This window comes from Macrotis lagotis, chromosome 7, assembly GCF_037893015.1.
Source record: "Macrotis lagotis isolate mMagLag1 chromosome 7, bilby.v1.9.chrom.fasta, whole genome shotgun sequence".
Taxonomy (NCBI): Eukaryota; Metazoa; Chordata; class Mammalia; order Peramelemorphia; family Peramelidae; genus Macrotis; species Macrotis lagotis.
The window spans coordinates 101,589,845-101,602,649 of NC_133664.1; the positions used below are offsets into that span (position 1 = coordinate 101,589,845).

General features: G+C 33.8%; 1 pseudogene; it reads left to right on the plus strand.

Annotated features, from left to right (window-relative positions):
• The first annotated feature begins 3,364 nt into the window (after window positions 1-3,364).
• LOC141493752 (mitochondrial import receptor subunit TOM6 homolog pseudogene) lies at window positions 3,365-3,603 on the plus strand (annotated as a pseudogene).
• Window positions 3,604-12,805: the final 9,202 nt, after the last annotated feature.

Sequence of the window (12,805 nt, forward strand, 5' to 3'; positions counted from 1 at the left end):
TAATTTTAGATCAGGTAGGGCTAAGCCCCCTTCTTTTGCACTTTTTTTTATTAAATTCCCAGACATTCTTGACTTTTTATTTCTCCATATGAATTTACTTACAACTTTTTCTAACTCATTAAAGGAATTTTTTGGAATTTTGATTGTTAGGGCACTAAAACAGATAGTATGGTTTTGGTAGAATTCTCATTTTTATTATATTATCTGTACCTATCCATGAGCAGTTGATATTTGCCCAGTTATTTAAATCTGATTTAATTTGTTTGAGAATTGTTTTATTATTGTTTTCAAAAAGTTTCTGAGTCTGTCTTGGCAAATGGACTCCCAGGTATTTTATATTGTCTGAGGTTACTTTGAATGGGATTTGTCTTTCTAGCTCTTCCTGCTGTAACTTGCTAGTCATATGTAGAAAAGTTGAGGATTTATGAGGGTTTATTTTATATCCTACAACTTTGATAAAATTGCTAATTGTTTCCAGTAGCTTTTTTGAATGATTTCTTGGGATTCTCTAGGTAGACCATCATGTCATCTGCAAAGAGTGAAAGTTTTGTCTCTTCCTTCCCAATTCTCTTTCGTTCAATTTCCTTTTCTTCTCTAATTGCTGAAGCTAACATTTCTAATACAATATTGAATAGTAGTGGTGATAATGGACATCCTTGTTTCACCCTTGATCTTATTGGGAATGCCTCTAGCCTCTCCCCATTGAATATAATGCTTGTTGATGGTTTCAGATAGATACTGCTAATTATTCTAAGGAACAGTCCATTTATTCCTACATTCTCTATTGTTTTTAATAGGAATGGTGCTGTATTTTGTCAAAAGCTTTTTCAGCATCTATTGATATGATCATATAATTTCTGATAGGTTTGTTGTTGATGTAATTGAGTATATTAACAGTTTTCCTAATATTGAACCAATGCTACATTCCTGGGATAAATCTTACTTGATCATAATATATTATCCCAGTGACAACTTGTTAAAATCATTTTACTAACATTTTATTTAAGATGTTTGCATCTATGCTCATCAGAGAGATAGGTCTATAATTTTCTTTCTCTGTTTTAACTCTTCCTAGTTTAGGTATCAGCACCATATTGGTTTCATAGAAAGAGTTAGGCAGAGTTTCATCCTCCCCTATTTTTCCAAAGAATTTTTATAGAATTGGAACCAATTGTTCTTTAAATGTTTGGTAGAATTCACTTGTGAATCCATCAGGCCCTGGGGATTTTTTCTTAGGGCATTCAGTGGTGGCTTGTTGAATTTCTTTTTCTGAGATGGGCTTATTAGGTATTTAAATCTTCTCTTCATTTAAACTGGGTAACATATTTTTGTAAATATTCATCCATTTTACTCAGGTTATCAAATTTATTGGCATAGAGTTGGGCAAAATAATTTTGAATTATTACTTTAATTTCCTCCTCCTTGGTGGCGAGTTCACTTTTTTCATTTATGATACTAGTAATTTGTTTTTCTTCTTTCTTTTTTTAATCAAATTGATCAGAGGTTTATCAATTTTTTTTCATAAACACCTTTTGGTTTTATTTATTGATTCAATAGTTTTTTGCTTTCAATTTCATTAATTTCTCCTTTAATTTTTTAGAATTTCTCATTTGGTATTTAATTGGGGATTTTTAATTTGTTCTTTCTCTAATTTTTAGTTGCATTTTTAGTTCATTGATTCCCACTTTCTCTAATTTATTCATGTAAGAATTTAAAGATTTAATATATCCCCTGAGAGTCGCTTTGAGTGAATCCCATAGTTTTTGGTACATTGTTTCATTATTGTCATTAGCTAGGATAAAATGATTAATTCTTTCTATAATTTGTTTTTTGGTCCATTCATTCTTTAAAATGAGTTTTTTCAGTTTCCAGTTGATTCTGGGTCTATGTCTCCTTGGCCCAATATTGTATATGACTTTTATTGCATTGTGATCTGAGAAAGATATATTCACTATTTCTGCCTTTCCACAGTTAATTATTAGGTTTTTATGTCCTAGTACATGGTCAATTTTTGCATAAGTGCCATGTACTGCAGAGAAAAAGTTATATTCCTTTCTATCCCCTTTCAATTTCCTCCATAAGTCTACCATATCTAGTTTTTCTAACAATCTATTTACCTCCTTGACTTCTTTCTTGTTTATTTTATGATTTGATTTATCTAGAACTGAGAGCGGGAGGTTGAAGTCTCCCACTTGTAGAGTTTTGCTGTCTATGTCTTCCTGTAGTTCTTTCAGTTTCTCCTCTAAGAATTTTGATGCTGTCCCATTAGGTGCATATATATTCAGTATTGAAATAACTTTATTGTCTATGGTACCTTTTAGGAGGATAAAGCTTCCTTCCTTATCTATTTTTGCTGCTGCTTTGTCTGAGATAAGGATTGCTACCCCTGCTTTTTCACTTCAGCTTAACCAAAATATATTTTGTTCCAACCTTTTACCTTTACTCTATATGTATCTCTCTGATTCAAATGTGTTTCTTGTAAGCAATATATTGTAGGATTCTGATTTTTAATCTACTCTGCTATTTGCTTACATTTTAAGGGAGAGTTCATCCCATTCACGTTCAAAGTTATGATTACTAATTCTTTATTGCCCTCCATGCTATCTTCCCTCTGTTTGTATTCCCCCCCTTATCCCCCTTTTATCCATATTCCCCAGTATTTTGTTTCTGTGTTTGCCCTCATATATTCACCCCCTCCTTTTCTTTCCCCTTCCCCCTTTTCCCTTTCCCTTTCCCTTCCTTTTGTTGCTTCTCCCTTTTCCCCTTCCCCTCCCTTTCTCCATCCTCCCTCCCTTTTTCCCCTTTTAGTACTTCAAAGGTTAGTTTTTTTAAATTTAACTGAGTATATATATATATTCTATCTAATAGTTAAAATTCTTGAGAGTTACTAGAGTCTTTCTCCCAAGTAGAGTTATAGCCAGTTTCATCCCATTGGATAGAAGTCTCATGGATAGGTATGTTCTTCCTCCAATCTTTCCTTTCTGGGTTTTGTGGGTTGGATTTCTGTTAAGAGGTTTCTTTGTTTCATATCATATATGGGGAAATATCTGGAGACTTTAGAATTGTGCCTGTCTTTTTCTCTGCCATCTTGGCCAGAAGTTTAACTGAAAGTTTTTAAAAGAAAATGATGAGTTTGTTTTTTAATTTAGAGCCATATCAATCACCTACCAAAAATAATTCATGGAACTAGAAAAAATAAATGAAATTTAGGTATAGATATAAAAAAATTCAAGAATATTAAAGGAAATGATGAAAAAATGGGAACAATGGGGTTCTAGTTGTACTAGGTTTCTATACTCATAGCAGGAATTGCCAAAACAATTTTGTACTTCTTAGAAAATAGTCAATGGGGGGCCAACCTGCCATGGCTGCCAGCGGGTCCTCGGGCTGCCCCAGGCAGTGCAGGCAGCAGGGACCCCTGGCAGAGAGGCCAGAGCCCCTGAGAGCATCGTGGAATGGCTCCTGGGAGCCTACCCCTTTGCCATGGATAGGAATGACTTCCGGAGGAATTTGATTGTGAATTTGGGACTCTTTGCCACTGGTGTCTGGCTGTCCGGGAACCTGAGCGACATTGACCTGATGGCACCCCAGCCAAGCTTGTAAGCACACCTGATAATGCATTTCTATTACGGCCTTCTGGGATCTGAAGAGCAGTTTCTAGGAAGCACTGTCCAGCCCACACACAATCACTGGAATGCCTGTTTCGACTGGTCACCACAAATCTGGTTCAGACTTGCTTCACTCCCCAGTTAGCCATCGCTTCAGTCTCTGCTTAGGCATGATGTAAGGCACCTTGCCTTTGCTCCATATACATACATACATATCTTTCAGATTCTTGCAGGCTGAGCCAGCTAAGGAGTGTTTTCTATTTGGAATTTGCTCTTCTCTTCAGTTATGTGAATTTTTTTTCTTCTAAAATGTTTGAAATAAAAGTGTCAGCAAAGAAAAAAACAAACAAAAAAAAGGAAATAGTCAATGGAACTTATTATGGGATAACATACTGTACTAAAGAAAACAATCTAGTAGCCTAGTGTTCAAGAAATACAAATACTCCCATCAGTAGAGTAAAACAAAAATCTATTTGATTTTTAATTTCAAAAATACTGCTGGGAAATTTGGAGAGCAGTGTGGCAAATAATATATTTAGACTAACATCTCACATCTTATACCAAGATAAGCTTCATATATATATATATATATATATATATATATATATATATATATATATATATGTATGTATATATATACATATATGTATATATGTACATCTATGTATATATATGTATATATATATTTGAAATAGGTATAAAAAGTCACATCATAAACAAATTAGAAAAACAAGAAAGATATCACTCGTCAGATCTCGGAAGGGTAAAGGAATAGAGAAAAACAGAAGATAAAATGCATACATTTGATTACATGCAATTCAAAAAGTTTTATGCAAAAATGTCAACATAGCAATAATTAGAATGGAAAACTGAGTGAAAAAGTTCTAGCAACACTTTCCTTTGATAAGCATCTCATTTCAAATTTGTAAGAAGTTGAATCAGCTGATTCAAACTTATGAGAAAAAGAGTCATTTCCCTAATTGCAAAATTATGTATATGAACAGGCAGTTCTCAACGGCAGCTATCCAAGCTATTTATGGTCATATTAAAAAAAATGCTCCAAATCAGTAATAATTAGAACAATACAAATTAAAGCAACTGAGGTTCTACTTCATACCCATCAGATTGACAAATGATAAAAAAGACAAATGTTGGAAAAATTGGAGGACAGAAGTCATATTGATATGCTATTGGTAAAAGCTGGGAATCAATATATTCGCTCTGGAATACATTTTGGAATTATGTGTGAAAAACTGGTAAATAGTGATTCCTTTGATTCAGCTAAACCATTATTATAAATCAAAAAAGAGGGAACGATCCCATATGTACAAAGTATTTATGGTGAGCAGATCCTTGTGGTAGTCCCATACTGGGTGCCCATCAATTAGAACATAGATAAACGAATTGTTGTATATTTGTATAATGAAATACTTCTGTGCTATATGAAATGAGGGAAAATATAGTTTCAAAGAGACTTTTGAGACTTATATGAACTAATATAAAGGAAAAAGAATGGAAACAAAACAACAATTTATACTATAATATCAGTTGTTTTTAAAAAATAATTTTGAAAGTGTGCTGATAGATTTATGTGTCTAAGGAGAAATCGATCTTTGGACATGACCTATGTAGAACTATATTTTGTAACTGTTATGTGATACAGACAGTCTGTGTTTGTTTTTGCTGTTATGATGAAGACAGTCAAAGTGAATATTTAAAAAATGGGGAAAAATAGTAAAAATTTTAAAATATAAAACTGCTAATAAATATTTTTTAAATTTTTGATCAAAGTCGAAATGAGTGTTTTCTGTGGATGAATATGTCAAATAGAATGTAAAATTATGCAAAGAGAAAAAGGAATGACGAATCTTTGGTTATAGTATTGTTATATTATGCTTAAGATTTGGACAATGGTAGTAATGAGAGAAATAGAAAGGGACAGATTTAAGAGATATAACAAAGAACAATAAGGTTTGCTTATACAAATTTGCACTGTTTGTTAGAGTTACCTTAGTAAAAATGCATTAAACAACTTAACACCACTGCTTTGGGAGAAAAAATACAAATAATAGCTAAAATTTATATTGTATTCTAAGGTTTACAAAGATTTTTACAAATATTATCTTATTTTATCTTTACCACAAATCTGGGAACTCAGTGATATTATCTCACTTTTATAGATGAAGAAACTGAGGCAGAGTGTAGTAAAGTGATTTGTCCAAGTTCACTAGTTAGTTCTGAGCTAGTTAGTTCTGAGGCTAGATTTGAATTGAAGTTCTAACTCCAGCTCTAGCCTGCCATCCAATGAAACACTTAAACAAACAATACAATTTATTCCACATCCTTGTAATTAGGCTACTCAGTAACATCTTCTCATAAGACAACTATCACAGTGCACACATATATATTTGTTATTGTTCAGTTGTTTCAGTTGTGTTTCTTTGTGATCCCATTTGGGCTCTTCTTGTCAAAGATACTGGAGTAGTTGTCCTTCCTTCTCAAAAAAACACCATGACATCAGGGAGGTGATACCAAAACATGTGAATTAGATTTGAGTGAGGGGTCGCAGTACTAGATCACCAGTCTTGTTTTCTCCTCTGGAGACATCTGGGTCCAGTGGCCAGATATGAATCAGGATGACTGGAGTTGGCCCTGTATGAAACAGGATAAAGTGTCTTGCCCAAGATCGTACAGCTAATATGCATTAAGTGTCTGGGGCTAGATTTGAACCTAGGTCTTCCTGACTCCAGAGCTGGTACTCTACCTACTGTCCCCTAGCTTCACATACAAATAGATAAATTACAAGAAAGAGAAAGAATAAATGTTATGGAAGGATCACTGAATATAGAACCAGAAAACTCAAGTAGAAAACCAAGCTCTCTCACTATTGGCATAAACTTGGGCAAATTTCCAAACCTCTTTAGAACTCAGTTTCCTGATCTGCAAAATGAAGGGGTTGCCTAAATCAGTAGGGACAAATTAAAATAGGAGACATTAAAAATCCTTTTTTGCTAGCATGTTAATTTAGGAAACCACCTATTAATATGATCTATGTTATATTGTATTTATATTTATTTTGTTTAATATCTCACTATTATTTTTTTTTTTGTCTGGTTCTGGCAGACAGCTGGGTCTTGGATAAGCTCAAAAACCTCTTTCAGTTAGAAATCATTGACCTTGTGAAGGAGGTAAGAAAATTAGCCTACCATCTCTGACTTTGTTTGATGCCCTTTTCTCTGTGTGAAAATGGATTAAGCCTTCACAAACTCAGTAAAGAAAGGTATCAGTAAAAGAAGGCAAAGTGTTTTCCAAGCAATTCAAGATATATTATTTTGGTCATCTATTATCTATCTTGAAACTTAGATTCATAAGAATTTTTGTGGGTGTTGCATTCAAGTGTCAGGTACCTGTCATATTTCTAACCCTAGACCAAGGCTTTACAAAAATTAGAAAGCTTAAACTAGCTAGATGTGATTTGTTTTTAAATTAAAACAGTAAATTTCTATTTTTCTCACATGTTTACATTAAGAAGGTTGTTGGATGGTTGCAGATAATTCTAAGCATCACTGGTTTAAATTGTTCTAAAGCCTTTATCTCTCTCTCTCTCTCTCTCTCTCTCTCTCTCTCTCTCTCTCTCTCTCTCTCTCTCTCTCTTACTGTGAATAATGATATATGTCAAGAGCACTTTAAATCTCAGTTTTTTGCAAGTCTCCTCTAGATAAATTCAGAAAGCAATGCAGTGCCAATATAAATTGAACAGTTCTCTTTGTATTCAGGGAGAACAGAATTTTGTTTTGGATCTCAAGTTCCCTATCCATCATTTATGCATTTTTGGAGACTTATTTTGAATGGTGTTAATAATGACTTAGATTGACTGACAAAAATGAGACTTTTGACTGCACATAACAGACAAGGAAATTGAGATCGAAAGAAATAAATTAATTTTCCCAATGCCTTTTTATTTGCTATTGCTGTTCATTTGATCATTTCCAACTCTCTGTGACCTTCGTGACCTTTGTGACCTTTGGTATTTTCATGGCAAAAATACTACAGTGATTTGCAATTTCCTTCTCTAGCCCATCTTAAAGAACAGGAAACTGAGGCCAACATGGTTAAGAGACTTTCCAGGGTCAAACAGAAAGGAAGTTAACCACAGTCAGATTAAAACTCAGAAAGATGGGGGTGGCTAGGTGGCACAGTAGATAAAGCACTGGCCCTGGAGTCAGGAGTACCTGAGTTCAAATCCAACCTCAGACACTTAATAATTACCTAGCTGTGTGGCCTTGAGAAATCCACTTAACCCCATTTGCCTAGCCAAAAAAAAAAAAAAAAAAACTCAGAAAGATGAGTCTTTCTGACTCCAGGCCTGGCACTCTATTCACTGGGCCCCTAAAGTCACATAAGACTAGTTGATGACCAAGTTAAGAATAGGGTACAGGTCACTACTTCACCAACCAGTGAACCTTCCTCTATAAAAGTCTGCCTCAGTATATTTATTCTGTTATTTTAACTGATTAAAATGAAAAAAGACCCAATTTGAGAACAAATTCTTAGGCAACAGTAAGTCTCTTTAGACAAACAGATCATATATGTTAGCAGTTCATTCATAAAATTATAAGTTGGATGGGATCTCAAGAGATCTTCTTATCCAGCAAAATATGTTATCTATGCCATATTTTCTAGGTTTGTCAATAATCATGTCAAACTAGACAGAATCACAAGCCTTATTTAAATTGACAGTTTTCTACCAGTTCCAAACCCAAATCACAAGGGCCATTAATCTAACAGAACTTAGGTTGTTTTATAAAATCCATTTTTTTTCTATTAAAGCTAAACTGATATTATAGGAATTGCTACCTTTCATTTATTTCAAAATATTAGTTTTTAAAGACAATCCAATATTTATTTATATATAACTGTCAACATGATGACATATAACTCAAGGATCACTACTATTCAGTTTTGGTTTGTTTCATTGTTTCTTTTGTTTTGTTTTTTTGTTAAAACAAATGAGGCATTATTTCATTTACCTTCTTCAGAAAATTTACCAGATTTTTTATGAATCCTGATTAAGATTTATACAACAAAAGCGAGATCAAAGAATTTAAGTTTAGGAAAATAAGTTCGGTCAATCTCTTCATTTATACATGAGGAAGAATAGTAGAACTGCAGAAGTTGCAAGACTAATTAAAGGTCACATAGTTGGTTATGGCAAAACATATCTAGAATCCAGTTCTCTCAAGTCTATTATCAGTATTCTCTCTACCTCACCATACTGCCTCCCACCCACACCCAAAAAAGGCACTATACAAATAGTCATTCTTTAGGAATAAATTTGACTGACATATGAATAAATTATGTTGATACAATAGAATGTAAATATCTGGAGGACAGGGATGACTCATTTTTGTCTGTGTTTTCTCAGCACCCAGCATAGTGCCAGACATGTAATAAGACCTTGATAAAATTTATTGATTATCTGAGTATTGCTTTATCATGTGTTCTAAGGTATTTTGTATTCCTTATCCTAGGAAGATTTTTGGCTTCATGAAACAGGGATCCTGTCTTATTTAATCTTTGTATCTTGTCTTTTGTCTAGTACATTTTTTAGCTCATAATGAGTTTGTCCATACTCATTTAATTTTTAAATGAACATAATTAAATTGATTTTACTATTCACTGGTCTTATGGCAATTGCATCCAAGATTTTCAAGTATCCATCTAATATTTACTTATGAAAAATATAACATGCCAAAATATATCATATTTTCCCTTTAGCTAATATAGATTTGTATAGGACAGTAGCAGTGATGGATTTCAACTAGGAATGGAAGCAGCAGAATTTATATTTTTAACTTCATAACCAAATTGCAAGTTTGGACTAATTTGAAGAAAGTTCCATTGAAAATGGAATTCCAAGGTCAATTTCTGGCAATTAAATGGTAAAACGGTCTTAGGCTAAAACAGAATGGGTCTTAAGTTCTCAGCTTATCAACAATTACTACATTGCACAGAATAGTGAACAACTGAATTTGAAAAGTATATCATAGCTACTTAACATGAGTTTTGCAAGAGAAGGAAATCCTCTGATCATGTAGACCAGGTAATTGCATTGGTCAGTCTATGACTTAATCATTTCTGTGATTGTTCATCCTTCATTTTCAAAGAGGACCAATGACATTACAGGAAATGTCTTGACTCATGCATAAATTGGATTGAAGTGAGGAAGAGTTGTACAAAGTCTTCAGTCTCATTATTTCTTACAGGATCATGATCATAAAAGTCCAGCAGGAAGACAAAAGTGAAGACAACTGGGAATAGCCCAAGATACAGTAGCAGATGAAGCTGGCATCTTTAATGTCTGACTAAGATTTAAATACCCCATAGCTCCTGCTTCAGCTGCCTTCATGATGACAATTGGAACAAATTGTTCACATCCACCCATCTTGATGGGAAATGTTTCCACATGCTTGAGGTAGATATCCCCTTAACTCACTGATGAGTTAGTGACCTATAAGTTACTGTCAAACTGGTTTAGTCCATCTGCCGAGATGTGTGACTTCTGTGCATGCTACAGTTTTTAAGGGTCACAGGTGAGAAGTGGGTGGCAAATGAACAACAAAGGTGGATGAGCAGACCTGAAGCTCAGTATTCCCTCATAGCAGTGATGCCTGTCTTCCCTGAATACCCCATATACATGTCTTCCAAATTAGTTATGCAGTGAAAGTGGAAGACAATCCAAAAAAAAGACAGGAAAAATTTTTTATGATAGAGTAAAGGAAAGATTTCAAGTGATATGTTAAATAACTACTTAAAGCTATGTATAATTGATTTTGGTAGCTTATGTAAAACTTTGGGAACACTCATAGGTTTATAGATTAGATTTCCAAAGGTTGTCTGTTTTCAAGTTCAAAGGGATCTATGAATTCCCACTCATAAGCATTATCCTTCTGTACCACTAACCTTAACTTTTAATAATCAGTTACACGGGGGCAGCTAGGTGGCGCAGTGGATAGAGCACCAACTCGAGTCAGGAGTACCTGAGTTCAAATCCGGCCTGAGACACTTAATAATTACCTAGCTGTGTGGCCTTGGGAAGGCCACTTAACCCTGTTGTCTTGCAAAAAAAATAATAAAATAAATAAAATAAAATAGTCAGTTACATCAATTAGTCCAAAATATTTAATAAGATATTTTAAGAATAAAAACTAATCACTAATAATTAAATAAGAAACATAAAATAACAAAATAATTTCTTCTCTAAACTTAGGGAACACTAGGTCATAAATATTCTCAGTGTCAATAAAAATATAGAATACTCCTATAGTGAGGCTTATTATACAATAAACACATATAGCCAAGGCAACTCATACCTCATAGTATTTCCACACTATTCAATCCCTAAATAAAGTATCTGCTTTGGAAGTTGCTCGGGTAGAATCCCTGAATCTTCTCCTACCTAACATTTTGACATCTGCCTGCCAGTGGAAATTCCCTCTTGAATCCATCACTTCTCTTTTAGTTTCCAAAAGTGTCATTCCTTGAAGCTATATCCTGCATTGGAAGTTGCTTCCCTGGGTCTGTAGCTGTCTAGAGACTGTGTCTTTATTACTTATCTTTGAATGCTCAAACTTAAGAATTGTCCAATTAACTTCACAGTTTAGCAGACGTTGCATTTTCTAAGGTCAAGAGGGGTGGTTTCTTGTTGTTCAGTCATTACTTTATGACTTCATTGGGCATTTTCTTGGCAAAAAAATTGAGGAGATTTGCCACTTCTTTCTTCATCTCATTTATACAAAAGAGAAACTGAGACAGAGTTAAGTGACTTATCCAGTTCCATACAACCAGTATGTATCTGATACCTGATTTGCAAGATGAGTCTTCCTGACTCCAGACCAGGTCCTCTATCCATCCACAGTGTCAAGTAGTTGCCCAGCAAAGGTGTAAGTTAATTTTTTCCTAGTCAAAAGTGAGTTGCCCTTGTAATTCAGTCATACTTTGTAAAACGATGAATAAGTCTAGGCATCATTAGCATATTAATACCACTGTTATTTGCCCTTTATTTTCTCTGATTATATCAATAAGATGGGGGGAGGACATTGTGGTAAACCAAATTTCTATGCATCCAATACACTTACAATAGGCAGGAATAACCAGAGATGTGTTGGCTAAATCAACTAGAATATATGAGACTGATGGTAGGTAATCATAAGGCAGAAATAAGATACTCCCTTTTGAATAGGGAAACATACTTTACACTGATCTTTTCAATCCTCTTATGCACAGCAAGGCAATCCTGGAAATACCCAGAATAAATTAGATCTACAAACTTCTTTGTATTTCTGTAATGCATTCTAATGACCCCTAAGATATTTTCCCCCCTACTATAACACTTAAATATATCCAATAACCTTGAAATTCCACCAATAGAACTTACTGCTACCCATTTACCTTGCCTTTCCCCCCACTAAACCTCACTGACTTACCTAGGGGAACAATCAAGGATTATTGTTTTGGCTGCTATGATAAGAGTTTTGTAAAAAGTTAATATAAAAAGAAGACTAAATCTTGATGCTTAATATTCTCAGAGGGCTAGGTTTTAGTCCATTTCTTTCCTTTCTTCTGGTCTTGAATAAATGTTACAATTGTCTATACTTGAAATTATATTAGAAAATGAATTACTCTTTATCATATTTTATAAGAGTAAGGGTTGATTTTTTTTGTAGAGTCTTTTTTCTACTCTACATGGTTGAAGTTATAACCTTTGATCCCTTGACAAAGATCTGCTCCCCTTCCTGATGTAGTCATCTTCTTATTTTTCTTAGTTCCATCTATTGTTTTACTAGCAATTCAGATTTTTATCCATACCTAATGTTTACAAAGTAGTTTCTTATTCATAAACTCCTTTGACCATTAGAGAAATCTAAGAGTTAGAAACTTTGAGTACTATTTTCTTCATTTTAGAGATTAGAAAATCAAAGAAAATTTAAATGACTTTCCTAAAATCATACAGGTAGTAAATGATAGTTGAAACAGAAAGAACATGCTCAGTTACATAACTTGTTACATTTTAACCCATTATCAAACTAGATATGAGGGAGTTTGGTGGCCCAGTGAATAAAATGGAATCAGGAGGACCTGGGTTCAAATCTAACTCAGATACTAATTAACTATGTGACCCTGGAAAGGTCACTTCA